This window comes from Schistocerca piceifrons, chromosome 3 (assembly GCF_021461385.2).
Source record: "Schistocerca piceifrons isolate TAMUIC-IGC-003096 chromosome 3, iqSchPice1.1, whole genome shotgun sequence".
Classification (NCBI taxonomy): Eukaryota; Metazoa; Arthropoda; class Insecta; order Orthoptera; family Acrididae; genus Schistocerca; species Schistocerca piceifrons.
Window position 1 is genome coordinate 866063643 of NC_060140.1, and position 19561 is coordinate 866083203.

Consider the following 19561-nt stretch of genomic DNA (forward strand, 5'->3'; position numbering starts at 1 on the left):
CGGCACGGCCGCCATGGCGCCCGCCGTCTGGCTAAAGCAGTGACAGGCGGCAATCTGGGCACCGCCGGATTCCCGCGTAATGAACCTGCCGCGTGTGATTGATGCCTCGCACCGTACGCACTCCGTGGCGCTGAGCGCCAGGCGCCTGAGCACCACGCCGCTCGTCTACGTCACCAGTCACGTGGCCGGGAGCGAGGGTCAGCGTGTCGCTGCGGCGACGTGTCTACGTCTTTAGGGGCATGGCACTAGCTGTGCTACGAACAGGGAGCGAGTGACCGGTCGGGCGTGTGGAAGAGACAGCCAGAGGGGGTTTAGAACACTTCAAAGTAGCCACAACCTTCAAGTATGAAGAAGTACACTACTGGACACAAACATGACGTGCTACTAGCGCGAAATTTAACCGACAGGAAGAAGACGCCGTGATATGCAAATGATTACCTTTTAAGAGCATTCACACAAGGTTGGCGCATGTGGTGACACCTACAACGTGCTGGCATGAGGAACGTTTCCAACCCTTTTCTCATACACAAACAGCAGTTGACCGACGTTGCCTGGTGAAACGTTGTTGTGATGCCTCGTGTAAGGAGGGGAAATGCGTACCATCACGTTTTCGACTTTCATAAAGGTCGGATTGAAGCCTATCGCGATTGCGGTTCATCGTATCGCTACATTGCTGCTCGAATTGGTAGAGATCCAATGACTGTTAGCAGAATATGGAATCGGTGGGTTCAGGAGGGTAATTTAACGAAGGTAATACGGAACGCCGTGCTGGATTCCAATGGCCTCGTATCACTAGCAGTCGAGATGACAGGCAAATTATCCGCGTGTCTGTAACGGATCGTGCAGCTACGTCTCGATCCCTGAGTCAACAAATGGGGATGTTTGCAAGGCAACAACCATCTCCACCAACAGTTCGACGACGTTTGCAGCAGCATGGACTATCAGCTCGGAGACAATGCATGCGGTTACCCTTGACGCTGCATCACAGACAGGGGCGCCCTCGATGGTGTACTCAACGACGAACCTGGCTGCACGAATGGCAAAACGTCAATTTTTCGGATGAATCCAGGTTCTGTTTACAGCATCATGATGGTCGCATCCATGTTTGGCGACATCGCGGTGAACGCGTATGGGAATCGTGTATTCGTCATCGCCGTACTGGCGTATCACCTGGCGTGATGGTACGGGGTACCATTGGTTACACGCATCGGTCACCTATTGTTCGCATTGACGCTACTTTGAACAGCGGACGTTACATTTCAGATGTGTTACTACCCGTAGCTCTACCCTGCATTCGATCCCTGCGAAATCCTACATTTCAGCAGGATAATGGACGACCGCATGTTGCAGGTCCTGTATGGGCCTTTCTGGATACAGAAAATGTTCGACCACTGCCCTGGCCAGCACACTCTCCAGATCTCTCACCAATTGAAAACGTCTGGTCAATGGTGGCCGAGCAACTGGATCGTCACAATACGCCAGTCACTACTCTTGGTGAACTGTGGTATCGTCTTGAACCTGCAAGGGCAGCTGTACCTGTACACGCCATCCAAGCTCTGTTTGACCCAGATGTGGTTGTTCTGGGTACTGATTTCTCAGGATCTATGCACCCAAATTGCGTGAAAATGTAATCGTATGTCAGTTCTAGTATAATATATATGTCCAATGAATACCCATTTATCAGCTACATTCCTTCTTGGTGTAGCATTTTTAGTGGCCCATAGTGTATCTTACTGGAGCAGTGTTTCGCTGTACGAAAACCACGCCTCGGTACTTTTCGTACACTACACAAAAGACGTAGTAAACGATAAGATTACCGGTAGTACTGGTAGAGTTGATAGGGAAGTAAGGTAAATGAATCTATAAAAGAGTAACTGGCAGTCGGCGACGTCGCTTTGTTTGTTTGTTTTGCTCACAATTAGAACTACATTTCACTTAGTGTTAGCCCAGTGCGTAGTTTATATCCTTGCAGAATATAAATTTCATTTAGCAAGTCATAAAAATTAGTTGATCGCGCTTTTGTGGGGGTTGGAACTTAAATAGTGGCAACTATTTATTCACAACCGATACAAAAGAGTTATATGTTTGCACCTGTTACTGTCGTTCAAAGTAATCAGCAGCGTTGTGTAGAACCCATTGCCAGCGATGTGGAAGGCGTAGTATAGCGTTAGCAGAGCCCGTTCTGTTGATGGTGCGAATGTAGCGGTCTACTACATGTCGAATCTCTGGAACAGTTTTGAAGCGAATGCCACGAAGTGGTTCCTTCATCTTCGGAGTCAAATCAAAGTCACAAGGACTTAAGTCCGGGGAGTATGGTGGATGGTACAGTACTTCACAGCCCCTTCGACCAAAGAGAGCAGGCCGGCCGCTGTGGCCAAGCGGTTCGTATCGCTTCAGCCCGCGTGACTGCTACGGTCGCAGGTTCGAATCCTGCTTCTGGCGTGGATGTGTGTGATGTCCTTTGGTTGGTTAGGTTTAAGTAGTTCTAATTTCTAGGGGGCTGATGACCTCAGATCTTAGGTCCCATAGCTCTCAGAGCCTTTTGAACCATTTGAAGAGAGCAGCCACAGCTTGGCTGTATGCGCCCACGCATTGTCTTGCAAAATTGTGGGTGGGTTGCGCAGAAAATGTCTCCGCTTATTTCACAAAGCTGATCGCAGGTGATGCTCCAAAAACGAACAGTAATATTGTGTACTGACAGACTGCCGAGGAGGAACGTAATGCGTTATGATAACACCATCACAATCGTACACGAGAATCACCAACACTTAAGACCGCTCCATTCGCACCATCAACAGAACAGGCTCTGCTGACGCTGTACTACGCCTTCCACATCGCTAGCAACGGGTTCTACACAACGCTGATGACTAGTTTGAAGGACAGCAACACGTGCAAACGTGTAAATCTTTTGTATCGGCTGTGAATACATAGTTACCGCTATTTAAGTTCCGGCAACGGCCTTGCCACAGTGGATACGCCAGTTCCCGTGAGATCACCGAAGTTTAGCGCTGTTGGGCGTGGCCGACTCTTGGATGGGTGACCATCCAGCCGCCATGCGCTGTTGCCATTTTTCGGGGTGCACTCAGCCTCGTGATGCCAATTGAGGAGCTACTCGACCGAATAGTAGCGGCTCCGGTCAAAGAAAACCATCATAACGACCGGGAGAGCGGTGTGCTGACCACATGCCCCTCCTATCCGCATCCTCATTGAGGATGATACGGCGGTCGGATGGTCCCGATGGGTCGCTTGTGGCCTGAAGACGGAGTGCTGCTGCTACTATTTAAGTTCCAACCCTCGTATGTAAGTATAGCAATTACATTTGATGCCAGTACAGTTTACATGCAAAAATATAAAAATTTATGTAATTACAGTTATGTTGTACTCGATATAAAGTTCTTCATGATGATCAAAAGCAAAAGTTTTCTGTTACTATTCATAAGTGCAAAAATTGTTTATGAATAACAAAAACATGTTTTGTGTAAGTTCGACGAAGTATTGAAGAGATGTTTGATAAAATTTTGTTTTGCGTTTTTTTTGTTTTGCCTTTACGTTTTCTAGAGCTATATAATATATCTGAATTGTTTTCTTTATTTTTACTATAACATTCTCCTGTTGCACATTACAAATCAACGATTTTCAAATAAAACCTAAATTAAACGTTTACAATTTCAGTTTTGCTGTGAATACTATTCATTTTTAAGTGACAGACAGGAGCATAGCTGCACTGAACAAAAATGTTCCGTAGATTATCTGGCCCTCCATTTATCGCCACTTAGTCTCTGGACGTTTCGCCGCTTCTCGCTTCTAGGGGAATCTAGTCAGACACTGATAGCGTACCTGAAGAATGCGATCGTTGTGAGTTTTACGCCCGGTAGGTATCCAACACACCTAACGTACAGCTAACACGGTTGCAACTTTAACTGACCAAGGATACTATGGAAACTACCATAATCAACGCTTACTTCTGAGAGTCTACAGCAGCCAGCGGAATTTTTGCAACTCTACTCTTGAGTGAATGCATGTGCAATGATCTCTCAAATGTGTCTAGCTGTGATGAAGGATAGAAGCCGAGGAAGTATAACTCACGCACAGAAGAGGTCGATTATAAAATCAACTATCGATTAGTTCTTGAATTTCGTTCTTGGGACTGTACCACTTTCGATTAACGAAAGAGTTACAACAGATTCAAATAAGAAACTCATGAATCGTCGCCGGTCTATTTACCAAGCGAGAAAGTAACAAAAGCTTACTCAATAAACGGAATTCAGATTTGCTACAAGCTAAACTATATAAGTAGTGCGAGCATTATTCGAGGAATCTGTGAGCTACAGTGGACGGAGGAAGAGTTCCATCATTTACGTAGTTTCAGAATAAGTGACTAATCTGACAAGAGATAAGAAGGGCACTACGCCCAAAAAGATCTGAAGTCTCTGGCGGAATCGAATCAGCTAAACAGTTAGTTTCCCCGCATTTCTAAGAACAATTACAGATCGCCGTTGATCAGCATTTCAGCTCACAAAAACAAAAATATTGGAAAAGACTTAAGCCCATCGCCTGCCACAGTAGCAGTATACAAATCCCCTTCTACATTTGATGAAGTGTACAAAGTAACTGCTATTAGAAACGTTAGCAACCGGATTTAAGAACAAAAGAGCGATAGTCGGCTGTACAACTCAGGTAAATAGGCAGTAGCAGATACTGAAATGGGGTCAGGGAAACACCGAAATTGTTTATCCGATACTATAGTTTTATCGAGAACAAATCATTATTGTCATACAATGTACAGAGAGAGGACTTAGAAAATCAGATACACAAGCAACTTAAACAAAAAGAAGGATTAAAAGTAATTGAAAATAGATTAAGTTGTGGTCTGCAGCGTTAAATAAAAAAAAAATACAGGAAACTTTTTCCCACCGCAAGCTTCGTAACAAGCGTCGGCGTCACTTACTACTTTAAGGTGTGATTCGAATGCGGCGGCTGAGACAACAGCAACGCAATGTGAGACACGCAAAAGGAGCAGCACGCTCCATGACGCCTCGTCAGCTTCCAGCCTCACTGCTAGCACGTACTTCGTGACTCATGGCAGCTGGTACAGGGTGGGAATCCCATATCATTTTCTGATTTCGCGTTGTAAAAGCAAAATGAGCTTAGTATACAAGACTATGCTAAATCCGTTTCTGCGGTTTATTGCTGTAATAAACGTTTTACTTCTCTGGATAAAATCGCGGCTGCGTTCCATTGCGCGTGATCTTTTTAGATGCTCAAGTTTTTCAAATCAGTTTTCAAGAAAATATTTGGTTGAAAATTTGATTTTGCTACCTGTGGTCGTGTAGTATGGGAGTACAGCCTAGGGCATTCCAGCATTTTTTTATCTTTATGCATCGGGTTGCGTACATGACAAGTGCAATGACGTCACGAGATGGCTGATAACTAAGGATCCAAGATGGCACAGCTGGAAAATTTAAAAATGCAAAATGGTGGAGATTACAAAAAAGAATGCAAGATGTTGGGAAATTAAAAAGAAATGGTTAAAAATTTTAAAAATCGAGTATGGCGGAACTAGCCCGCTTGTTTTATAACCCGCCCCTACCTTTACTCCCCCCCCCCCCCCGGCCTCGCTGGTCCCCCTCTGCAGGCAGTCATAGTGTAGTATTAAAATGAGGCAATCAGAATGTAGTTTCAATAAATGAATGAAATAAATTTTTAACAGATCTAACGAGCCTAGTTGTGCTTTATACGCCACATTCCTTCGCCCTCCCCAGCCAGTCACAGTACAGTATTAAATGAGGGAGCCCAAGCAGATTGTAGTTTCACTAAATACATAAAAGGTACAATAAATATAAAGTAAATCCTCCCCTTCTCTCCAGACAGTCGCAGTGTACAATTAAAATGAGGCTGCGCAGTCAGCATGAAGATTCAACAAACAAATAAATAAATTAAATTTAAAAGAACAGTTGTTGCACATGACGTCTCTTTTAGAAAGTAAATCAGTGAATGTGTTTGTTTATCTTGCCTGACTTCGTAGAAATCCCCCCCTCAGTGCGTGTCTGCAGCGTTGCTGCCTCTGGATCACGGGTTCCCCGGGCTTGGTGTTTGTGCTGTCCTCATCATTTCATCATCATCATCATTCTTGTAGTTGGCTGGATTGGATTGTGAAAATATTGGACAGCGTAAAAATTGGGACTTTGTATGGACGCTGATGACCGCGCAGTTGAGCGCCCCACAAATTAAACTTCATCATCTCGACTCAATCCGTAACCGATACATGGAGAGCAGTGAGTAGCTTTTGTCAGCATCTTTGTCAAGTCTGGACTTCTCCAAATCAATCAGTTACACATCGTGTAACATCTGCTCATGTTTGCCTCACTCCTTACACATACACTCTCTTACAAAGTAATCGCGACATTTCATCTTCTGACAAGTACGTTCTAGGATTGATGTCTTTAGCTACTCGAATTTTGAATATCTCAGTTGATCAGTTTGGGGTGAAGCCTTCCTCGAAATCGAATTATGCTTACTACTTACAAACAAATCACCGACTTTTAATTTTTAGTGGATCTGTCATCTTGATCTTTGTTATGCACTGTGGACAAAAGGCCGTTATCTTTCACGACATCTAGTTTTATATTAATAGTTTTATATTTGATCTCACTACATTGACTGACTAAGTCGTTCACTAGTTCCATCCATTTGCATGAACTGTGAGCAATGAAATGTTTAAAAATCTTTCCTTTAAGTGTTCTTTTGAAAAGCCCCACAGCTGAAGATTTAAGCTGGGAAACGATACACAGTCATTAATTTTGTTTTACGATTAGCTTCTTCAAATGACTGTTATAAAATTTCTTACCCAAGACCGTAAATTTAGGAAACTCTATTATACTTGCCTTAGATTTTTTAAACGCCTTTGCAACCTCAGCACCAGTTCGTCTTTAGAGCAGCGACGCAACCCCACTGGAAGTCGAAGTTAATTATTGTTAGGAAATATTTATAACTGATGAAGGCCACCGATTCCCTTCGTGATAAAGATCTCCTTGGACACACTTCCCATACTGGGCAGTGCAGTTCTTCAGCTATTTCTGCTCTCACGCTGATTACAATGTAGAAACAAGAGCAAGATGTCTTTAACATGATGCAACAATAATACAATGTTTCCTTCATGTAACATACTGGCTGAGAAATGCAGTGTCACCTGATTATTTATGTATTCTAATCATCTGTTACTCCACCTCCTCCTGCCCTCCCTCTCCCATCCAAATTCTTCTCCTCCTCCTCTTTGTTTCTTCCTTCCCATGTCACTGTATTTCATCTCCCCTCCATCTCTTCCTCCCTCTCTGCCTGTCATTTTTGTTGCTACATCTGTCTGTCCATCTACTCATACCCTCTCTTTCTTCGATGCTCCCTCCTCCCACTCTTCTGTTCCTCTCCTTGATGTAACCTCCCTCCACATCCCAATGTGACGTTGATAGTTTTCAGCCCCACATTATTTTATTTTAGATGGTATGTAGCAAGATTAGAATATCTGGATCAATTCATCCAGGAGCTTAGCAAGAGATTCTGAATGTATGAATGTAATTCACACATATATGTGTGGTTTTCTGCTGTTTGATACCAGGCTATGCCAGGAGGAATTCAAATTTATATATGATATTCAACTGTTTGGCTTGCTTGATCTTTGGTCCTGAAACACCTTGAGAAAATTTTTGACTTGCTTCATTGCTCATTCTCATTACTTGGTGGACTTTCTGAATGGCACAAATAAGAGATAAACTACACTTTATACATTTGAAAGAGTAGGAGGAAAAAGGGGGGGGTTATGGCTCACTGCCTCAATTTCTGTCTCACCCTCCAGGTTCATCTGAAATTGAGCCAGTTATCCACAACCCCCTTTTCCTCCTACTATACTCCATCTGTTCAAGTATAATTCACTCCATTTTATTTCAATAGAATATATTTTTTACAAAGGGGCTCATAAGAAAAATTTATTTTAATGTTTTTTTACAAAAGGTGCAAGTAAAATAATGATTGGTGCATGTAAGAAAAAGATGTTTATTAATTTTTTATAAAAGGTATACATAAAGAATGATTGGTGCACATAAGAAAATAAATGGTGCATGTAAGAAAGTAAATAAATGAATTAAGGTTCATGCCTATGGGAGCTCAGTTTAAAGTTAGTAGAATTAAAAATTTTCAGTAAGTAAGTATTCTCTGTTGTGAATCATATGTCAAATTCTTTTCACCATATAAAATGATGGCTGAGTCATGTATATTTTCACTGACAGTAGACCACAGTTTCATAGTAGTTCTTTTAGTTGCAATGACATTTTCTTCTGCATGTCATCTTAATTAAATATGTGGGATAATTCTTGTAAAACTGAATGGACTAACATCTACATCTCCTTTCAATTGTGGGACACGTTTAAAATCTCAGAAAGCATCATAAGCTTTAAAGTAATTATTTGGTGGACCTAGATTCCACATCTCTTGAGGAAAGGTTTCATTTCATCCATTTTTCAAATGAAGTGTATGTAGATTTCCATGATCATGCAGCAATGAATCAGTCAAGTGGTTATTTTTACAATTAGTTTGGAATACAAAAAATACAAAATATGGCATATGAAATTCTACTGAGTTACAGCAGTTTGGGATATCTAGTTGCTACTTAATCATGCTACCTTAACTGTTTGCATCTCACAAAAAGGTATATGTACTTTAGGTTTTTTCAGCAAATTTTCCAATTGTTCTAACTTGTAATCTGGCTCATATATAACAACTGATATACGAATTTCCATTGATTCAACAACAATTTTTCCTTCTTTTAAAATTTATCTTTTACTTCAACTCCAGCTTGATTAACGCCAAGCCAAAGAAAAATAGAATCTGCAGCACTTGATGGCCATGTAAAACATACTGTTAAATCTCCCTCCCACATAATTTCCTTATAATCTTTAAAAAATCCACCAAGCATTCCTAATGGATAAAGTACATCATTTTTTCTTGCTCTTTAATTTTCCATTGTTAAGAATATGTCCTTCCATACCTATTTTATCAGAAAGAGAAGAAATCATATGCAGTAAAACTGATGAGGACATGACAGGATGATCTGTTCTAGGCATAACATTATTTCCCTTCTTTATGGTTATAAAATCAAACAGTTTTTTCACATAATTATCGATTAATTTTTTATTGGATTTTCCTCATAAGTTGGATAATCTATGCCCTCACTTCCAATAATACTGAAATTCATGAATAATTGGGCATTATTATAATGAAGCCATAGATCACCAAAATATATGTTAATTTCAGTACTTCTGTTGGGCACATTTAAATTATTTTTAGTCTTCTCATCACAGGGAATGAGTAAAACTAATAACTCTTGGTTTTTTTCATGACACAGACAAAGTCTGCTCTAGCTGTCACTGATTTATTAAGGAAAAAATGTATTAAGACATTTCTAAAGCTAATGCTACAGTAGCTCCATTGAAGTCAATCAGATTATCGTTCCCATCAGTTACAGTTTTCAATAGGATCAAAAATGAGGATATATATGGGACAATGTGGTCCATGAATTATTGGTCCACCAAATTCCGCATTAGGCTTGAATGAAGCAATAACATTAGACTCTCTATGTAAATGTTCAGCATGTTTCACAAGCATTCCATAAACTACATTAAAATTTACATTTATTTATTCAAATAGAATAATTTTAGCAACATAAGTAGCAACTGTTTTTGTATAAGCTTCAATAATTTGATTTTTGAATCCTAGCACATTTGCAATATTATCTATGTTATAACCATATACAATTTAACATCATTTTCGATAGCAATTCTATTTAAAATTTCATCTGCTTTAATATGTATATTAGGATTTTTGGAGTGAATAAACCTTTCTAAATTTTTCAAACTATATTGACCAATTGGAATTGCTATTGTTTGTCCATAAGAACAAAGTTTATTATTTTATATAATATTTGGAATTAGAAAACTTGTACAAAAACAAACTAGTGCAACATTGTTATAGCTTTACCTTATAGGTTCAGTCAATCTCTTTTCAGGACCAGATGACTTACCATTCAATTGAAATAATCTGCTCATTTACTATTAAAAGAATTAAATACATATAAACAGTTTGAGAGAAAAGACCAGAAAAGAAATTAAAAAATCTATGGTAAACTTTTACTTAATTATTTTCGATGTGTAATTGTAGGGCCAAGTGGTTATGGAAAAACAACAATAATGATTGGAAACTGCATCCTTGCCCCAGGATGGTTAAACTGGAATAAAATCAATCACTTTTACAGTTATTCTAAAACTTTGGAGCAGCCAAAATACTCAGAACTTATGAAAAGGTGTGAAAAAGTGGAAGATAAGCATAATAACAAGATTGTTACTTTTATTGACAATAGTAGGAAAATTATTCCGTTAGATCAATGTCAAGAAATTTCAGTTGTAGTATTTGACAATTTCATTCTATAAAATCAATATATAGTTAAAAACTATTGTATTAGAGGAAGACACAAAGGAATAGGTTGCTATTATTTAGCTCAGCTATATGCAAAGATACCTTAACAGTAGCTCAGAAATATCCGAAATTTTTTAAATATCTTCACACAAGATGACACAAATTTAAGTCATATTTATCATGAATTGACGATTTTAAATAAATGTGTAGTGAATGTTGGAATGAAGAGTTTGTTTTTTTCATAATAGACATAACTAATATATGATGGAAGTACAGAAATAAAATTAAACACTTCATAAATTTTAAACTCTAATAAATGGACACTTTAAAAGAATGATGATCCATATCTGCTACACGATGGTGATTTTATTTTACCTGAACATATGAATGAATTTAAAAAAGTTTTTATTACATAATAAAATATAAAGCACTAGAAAAAATTAATGAACCATGTACTAAATGCCCATGGTGTCATGAAGAAGCTACAGAAGGTGCAGATACATGTGGTTGCTGTTATTTCAATAAGTGCCAATATAAGAATGCATTATATTACTAATTTTTATACATGTAAATGTTAAATATAAATATCAAATGAAAATATTACAATACTGGCCATCAAAATTGCTACACCACGAAGATACCGTGCTACAGACGCGAAATTTAACCGACAGGAAGAAGATGCTGCTATATGCAAACGATTAGCTTTCCAGAGCATTCACACAAGGTTGGCGCCCGTGGCGATACTTACAACGTGCTGACATGAGGAAAGTTTCCAACCCATTTCTCATACACAAACAGCAGTTGACCGGCGTTGCCTGGTGAAACGTTGTTGTGATGCCACGTGCAAGGACGAGAAATGCGTACCATCACGTTCCCGAGTTTGATAAAGGTCAGATTGTTGCCTATCGCGATTGCGGCTTATGGTATCGCGACATTGCTGCTCGCGTTGGTCGAGATCCGATGACTGTTAGCAGAATATGAAATCGGTGGGTACAGGAGGGTAATACGGAACGCCGTGCTGGATCCCAACGGCCTCGTATCACTAGCAGTCGAGATGACAGGCATCTTAGCCACAAGTCTGTAACGGATCTTGCAGCCATGTCTCGATCCCTGAGTCGACAGATCCCTGCATCACAGACAGGAGTGCCCGCCATGGTGTACTCAACGACGAACCTGCGTGCACGAATGGCAAAACGTCATTTTTTCGGACGAGTTCTGGTTCTGTTTACAGCATCATGAAGATCGCATCCGTGTTTGGAGACATCGCGGTGAATGCACATTGGAAGTGTGTAATTGTCATCGCCATCCTGGCGTATCACCCGGCGTGATGGTATGGGGTGCTATTGGTTACACGTCTGGGTCACCTCTTGTACGTATTGACGGCACTTTGAACAGTGGACGTTACATTTTACGACCCATGGCTCTACCCTTCATTCGATCCCTGCGAAACCCTACATCTCAGCAGGATAATGCACGACCGCATGTTGCAGGTCCTGTACGGGTCTTTCTGGATACAGAAAATGTTCGACTGCTGCTCTGGCCAGCACTTTCTCCAAATCTCTTACCAACTGAAATCGTCTGGTCAATGGTGGCCGAGCAACTGGCTCGTCACAATATGCCAGTCATACTCTTGATGAACTGTGGTATCGCGTTGAAGCTGCGTGGGCAGCTGTACCTGTACACGCCATCCAAGCTCTGTTTGACTCAATGCCCAGACGTATCAAGGCCGTTAATATGGTCAGAGGTGATTGGTTGAAAAATGGTTCAAATGGCTCTGAGCACTATGGAACTTAACATCTGAGGTCATCAGTGCCCTAGAAGTTAGAACTACTTAAACCTAACTAACCTAAGGACATCACACACATCCATGCCAGAGGCGGCATTCGAACCGAACCTGCGACCATAGCGGTCGCGCAGTTCCAGATTGAAGCACTTAGAACTGGTCGCCGTCTCCGACCGGCAGAGGTGGTTGTTCTGGGTACTGACTTCTCAGGGTCAATGCACCAAAATTGCATGAAAATGTAATCACATTTCAGTTCTAGTATAATATATTTGTCCAATAAATACCCATTTATCATCTGCATTTCTTCTTGGTGTAACAATTTTAATGGCCAAAAGTGTAAACACAAATATAAATGCTGAACATAAACATTTAATAAAAAAATGTTTAATTAGTGTTTTTTCTTCTCTAATAAATGTTTGCAAAATATGATGAAGAGTTTGTTAGAAAAGCTAAACGAAATAGAAAGAAAGCTGAAGACTTGAAGGATCACTTTAGCCTCTGGAAGAAACAACACAGAACAGAGTATGAAAAATAAAAAAAATAGAAGATCAACCCATCATTGATGCTATCGAAAATGTAAAACAATGAATCGGAGGATTAGGAGAGAATGTTCTTAAAGCGATTGATGAAAATAGAGAAGTTGAAAAGCAAATGGTTCCTTATCACCAATGTACAAAAGATTTTGGAGGTTTATCACCAATTAAACCATTATATGTTTGGTGTGATGACATTCCTGGTAAATATGACTATACATGAAGAGGATCAGAAATTGAAAACAAAGGAGACACGGTTTGGTAGTTGTCAGGATGAAGCTAGAAAGATAAATTTTAGTGAGAGAATGTTAAATCATATTAACCATAGTGAAGAGAAAGTAGTTGGTGTGAAGCCTGTTGGCATGTTTGAAAGTGTTGGTAAGTTACCAGTTGATTTCAATGGAGATTAATTAACAATTGTTATAAACACCACTGCTAGTTATTGAGTCTTTAACTGCAAAACATTTACTATGAATGGTATAGGTGAAAAGTTTGATGAGGCAGATTTATAGAACTATGCAGATATATTATTCAATTCAGGAGCTCTGTATTCTGGTAGCAACTCAGATAAAATGAGATAGAGAAGAGATGTTGTTGTTGTTGTGGTCTTCACTCCTGAGACTGGTTTGATGCAGCTCTCCATGCTACTCTATCCTGCGCAAGCTTCTTCATCTCCCCGTACCTACTGCAACCTACATCCTACTGAATCTGCTTGGTGTATTCATCTCTTGGTCTCCCTCTACCCTCCACGCTGCCCTCCAATACTAAATTGGTGATCCCTTGATGCCTCAGAACATATCCTACCAACCGATACCTTCTTCTAGTCGAGTTGTGCCACAAACTTCTCTTCTCCCGATCCTATTCAACACCTCCTAATTAGTTATGTGATCTACCAATCTAATCTTCAGCATTCTTCTGTACCACCACATTCCGAAAGCTTCTACGCTCTTCTTGTCTACACTATTTGTCGTCCATGTTTCACTTCCATACATGGCTGCACTCCATACAAATACTTTCAGAAACGACTTCCTGTCACTTAAATCTGTACACAATGTTAACAAATTTCTCTTCTTCAGAAACGCTTTCCTTGCCGTTGCCGGTCTACATTTTATATCCTCTCTACTTCGACCATGATCAGTTATTTTGCTCCCCAAATAGAAAAACTCCTTTACTAATTTAAGCATCTCATTTCCTAATCTAATTCCCACAGCATCACCTGACTTAATTCGACTACATTCCATTATCCTCGTTTAGCTTTTCTTAATCTTCATCTTATATCTTCCCTTCAAGACACTATCCATTCCGTTCAACTGCTCTTCCAAGTCCTTTGCAGTCTCTGACAGAATTACAGTGTCATCGGCGAACCTCAAAGTTTTTAAGTCTTCACCATGGATTTTAATTCCTACTCCGAATTTTTCTTTTATTTCCTTCACTGATTGCTCAATATACATATTGAATAACATCGGGGAGAGGCTACAACCCTGTCTCACTCCCTTCCCAACCAGTGCTTCCCTTTCATGCCCCTCAACTCTTATAACTGCCATTTGGTTTCTATACAAATTGTAAATAGCCTGTTGCTCCCTATGTTTTACCCCTACCACCTTCATAATTTGAAAGAGAGTATTCCAGTCAACATTGTGAAAAGCTTTCTCTAAGTGTACAAATGATAGAAATGTTGGTTTGCCTTTCCTTAATCTAGCTTCTAAGATAAGCCGTAGGGTCAGTATTGCCTCATGTTTTCCAATATTTCTACGGAATCCAAACTGATCTGACCCAAGGTCGGCTTCTACCAGTTTTTCCATTCGTCTGTAAAGAATTCGCGTTAGTATTTTGCAGCTGTGACTTATTAAACTGATAGTTCGGTAATTTTCACATCATCATACATCTTGCTCACCAGATGGTAGAGTTTTGTCAGGACTGACTCTCCCAAGGCCGTCAGTAGTTCTAATGGAATGTTGTCTACTCCTGGGGCCTTGTTTTGACTCAGGTTTTTCAGTGCTCTGTCAAACTGTTCACGCAGTATCATATCTCCCAGAGATAAGAAATATAATTATTTGATAAAGCCAATTGTTGATGACTATTTCCCAAACTTAAGGAGGTCAACTATAGATTCTTCAGATTATTCAGAAATAAGTTCACCTGACAGAAAAGGTAAAGGCTAGGTAAAGAAATGTACAGAAAAACCAGATGGATATATTTGGATCAATGATGTTGGAGATTTAATAGATAGCTTGACTGTAATTCACTGAGAATAAGTAGCTGGATATAAAAATCATCATAATTAAAAAGATGGTATAGCACAGATGTTAACAAATAAATTCAGTGATTTAATAATCGATAATCCATGAGTAATTGCATAATTAATTAGATGTTTAAATAATCTTCCTCATACATTTTGGAAAAGCGATAAGCATGGAAAAGAATTAACCAATTGGGCTTTAAATAATTTACCAATGCCAGAGATGCATTTACCAGGATTTTCGATCTGCGGACGCTTAACTAGACATAAAGGAAGACTAACATGTGGTGATCCAGGAATCAATACACTAGGTGACATTGCCTGTCATGATCATAAGGATTTAAAATCTAGACATGAAGCACATAAAGAACTTCAGTTACCTGTGAAAGGAAGAATGCATGCAAGTGATCCTAGGAGAAAAACTAGTAGTGACTGCAGATCAAGGAATTTTGTATGGAAAGAGATAATTTGGAATGTGATTAGGTGTGGATGACAGTGGTTGGGGATTAAGAAAAAATGTTGATATATCTGTAATCTATATAAATGAATAACTTCTCAATCGATCAAACTTTGCTATGTAGTGGCAAAACTAAATCAAAATCAGTTAAATTTAAACTGAATGATGATCGATTAAGTAGTATTGAAGCATTTTTATCTCATGGTAAAAAAAGACAGGTAGAGAAAAAGGCTGCTGGGAATAACTCATTACACTAGGTAGTCCAGTTGTGAAAAAGCTTATTGAATATCTAACAAAATAGAAAGAAGGCACTGAACTAACAAAACAGTAAGGGTGGATTTTTGCCATTACTACTGGTTCACTTGCTTTGGATCTGCAGCAATTGCAAATGTAGTAATAAACAAGAAAAAAACTGAAGCTGAATTAGAAGAACAAAAAAGGTATAATGAAGCAATGGGAAAGAAAGGAAAAGGAGCAAAAACATATCTAGGAAATGATTAGTAAATATAATAATCCATTATTCAATTTCGATGTAGAAGAATAAATTAAACAATTAAAAATCAAACACTTTTGTGGGTTTTTTATGATTGAAGAATTACCAAACCATCCTAGAGAATACGATTCTGGATATGTTGGTTCTCATTGGACTTGTTGTTATAAGAAAAAAGATTTAAAATCCTTCTTTGATGGATTTGGCAGTAATATACCAATTAAAGTAGTTAACTATTTGGGAAGAAAGATCTGTGCTACAAACCTGAGAGAGTAAAAAATTTTGTTGAAGTAATATGTGGTCACTTAAGAGTCCTTAAAAACTATTCTGTAATAATTTTGAATTTAATGATTATTGGAGATTCACAAATGGACGTTTTTGGAAATTAGACTAATAAGGATAGCAAGGTTGTATACCTGGAAGAATCCTGGAGATACTAATAGGTATCAGATAGATTATATAATGGTAAGACAGAGATTTAGGAACCAGGTTATAAATTGTAAGACATTTCCAGGGCCAGATGTGGATTCTGACCACAATCTATTGGTTATGAACTACAGATTGAAACTGAAGAAACTGCAAAAAGGTGGGAATTTAAGGAGATGGGACCTGGATAAACTGAAAGAACCAGAGGTTGTAGAGAGTTTCAGGGAGAGCATAAGGGAACAATTGACAGGAATGGGGGAAAGAAATACAGTAGAAGAAGAATGGGTAGCTCTGAGGGATGAAGTAGTGAAGGCAGCAGAGGATCAAGTAGGTAAAAAGACGAGGGCTAATAGAAATCCTTGGGTAACAGAAGAAATATTGAATTTAATTGATGAAAGGAGAAAATATAAAAATGCAGTAAATGAAGCAGGCAAAAGGGAATACAAACGTCTCAAAAATGAGATCGACAGAAAGTGCAAAATGGCTAAGCAGGGATGGCTAGAGGACAAATGTAAGGATGTAGAGGCTTGTCTCACTAGGGGTAAGATAGATACTGCCTACAGGAAAATTAAAGAGACCTTTGGAGAGAAGAGAAACACTTGTATGAATATCAAGAGCTCAGATGGCAACCCAGTTCTAAGCAAAGAAGGGAAGGCAGAAAGGTGGAAGGAGTATATAGAGGGTTTATACAAGGGCGATGTACTTGAGGACAATATTATGGAAATGGAAGAGGACGTAGATGAAGATGAAATGGGAGATAAGATACTGCGTGAAGAGTTTGACAGAGCACTGAAAGACCTGAGTCGAAACAAGGCCCCGGGAGTAGACAGCATTCCATTAGAACTACTAATGGCCTTGGGAGAGCCAGTCATGACAAAACTCTACCATCTGGTGAGCAAGATGTATGAGACAGGCGAAATACCCACAGACTTCAAGAAGAATATAATAATTCCAATACCAAAGAAAGCAGGTGTTGACAGATATGAAAATTACCGAACTATCAGTTTGATAAGTCACAGCTGCAAAATACTAACGCGAATTCTTTATAGACGAATGGAAAAACTGGTAGAAGCGGACCTCGGGGAAGATCAGTTTGGATTCCGTAGAAATGTTGGAACACGTGAGGCAATACTAACCTTACCACTTATCTTAGAAGAAAGATTAAGAAAAGGCAAACCTACGTTTCTAGCATTTGTAGACTTAGAGAAAGCTTTTGACAACGTTAACTGGAATACTCTCTTTCAAATTCTGAAGGTGGCAGGGGTAAAATACAGGGAGCGAAAGGCTATTTACAATATGTACAGAAACCAGATGGCAGTTATAAGAGTCGAGGGGCATGAAAGGGAAGCAGTGGTTGGGAAAGGAGTGAGACAGTGTTGTAGCCTCTCCCCGATGTTATTCAATCCGTATATTGAGCAAGCAGTAAAGGATACAAAAGAAAAATTCGGAGTAGGTACTAAAATTCATGGAGAAGAAGTAAAAACTTTGAGGTTCGCCGATGACATTGTAATTGTGTCAGAGACAGCAAAGGACTTGGAAGAGCAGTTGAACGGAATGGACAGTGTCCTGAAAGGAGGATATAAGATGAACATCAACAAAAGCAAAACGAGGATAATGGAATGTAGTCAAATTAAATCGGGTGATGCTGAGGGGATTAGATTAGGAAATGAGAGACTTAAAGTAGTAAAGGAGTTTTGCTAATTAGGGAGTAAAATAACTGAAGATGGTCGAAGTAGAGAGGATATAAAATGTAGACTGGCAATGGCAAGGAAATCGTTTCTGAAGAAGAGAAATTTGTTAACATCGAGTATAGATTTAAGTGTCAGGAAGTCGTTTCTGAAAGTATTTGTATGGAGTGTAGCGATGTATGGAAGTGAAACATGGACGATAACCAGTTTGGACAAGAAGAGAATACACTCCTGGAAATGGAAAAAAGAACACATTGACACCGGTGTGTCAGACCCACCATACTTGCTCCGGACACTGCGAGAGGGCTGTACAAGCAATGATCACACGCACGGCACAGCGGACACACCAGGAACCGCGGTGTTGGCCGTCGAATGGCGCTAGCTGCGCAGCATTTGTGCACCGCCGCCGTCAGTGTCAGCCAGTTTGCCGTGGCATACGGAGCTCCATCGCAGTCTTTAACACTGGTAGCATGCCGCGACAGCGTGGACGTGAACCGTATGTGCAGTTGACGGACTTTGAGCGAGGGCGTATAGTGGGCATGCGGGAGGCCGGGTGGACGTACCGCCGAATTGCTCAACACGTGGGGCGTGAGGTCTCCACAGTACATCGATGTTGTCGCCAGTGGTCGGCGGGAGGTGCACGTGCCCGTCGACCTGGGACCGGACCGCAGCGACGCACGGATGCACGCCAAGACCGTAGGATCCTACGCAGTGCCGTAGGGGACCGCACCGCCACTTCCCAGCAAATTAGGGACACTGTTGCTCCTGGGGTATCGGCGAGGACCATTCGCAACCGTCTCCATAAAGCTGGGCTACGGTCCCGCACACGATTAGGCCGTCTTCCGCTCACGCCCCAACATCGTGCAGCCCGCCTCCAGTGGTGTCGCGACAGGCGTGAATGGAGGGACGAATGGAGACGTGTCGTCTTCAGCGATGAGAGTCGCTTCTGCCTTGGTGCCAATGATGGTCGTATGCGTGTTTGGCGCCGTGCAGGTGAGCGCCACAATCAGGACTGCATACGACCGAGGCACACAGGGCCAACACCCGGCATCATGGTGTGGGGAGCGATCTCCTACACTGGCCGTACACCACTGGTGATCGTCGAGGGGACACTGAATAGTGCACGGTACATCCAAACCGTCATCGAACCCATCGTTCTACCATTCCTAGACCGGCAAGGGAACTTGCTGTTCCAACAGGACAATGCACGTCCGCATGTATCCCGTGCCACCCAACGTGCTCTAGAAGGTGTAAGTCAACTACCCTGGCCAGCAAGATCTCCGGATCTGTCCCCCATTTAGCATGTTTGGGACTGGATGAAGCGTCGTCTCACGCGGTCTGCACGTCCAGCACGAACGCTGGTCCAACTGAGGCGCCAGGTGGAAATGGCATGGCAAGCCGTTCCACAGGACTACATCCAGCATCTCTACGATCGTCTCCATGGGAGAATAGCAGCCTGCATTGCTGCGAAAGGTGGATATACA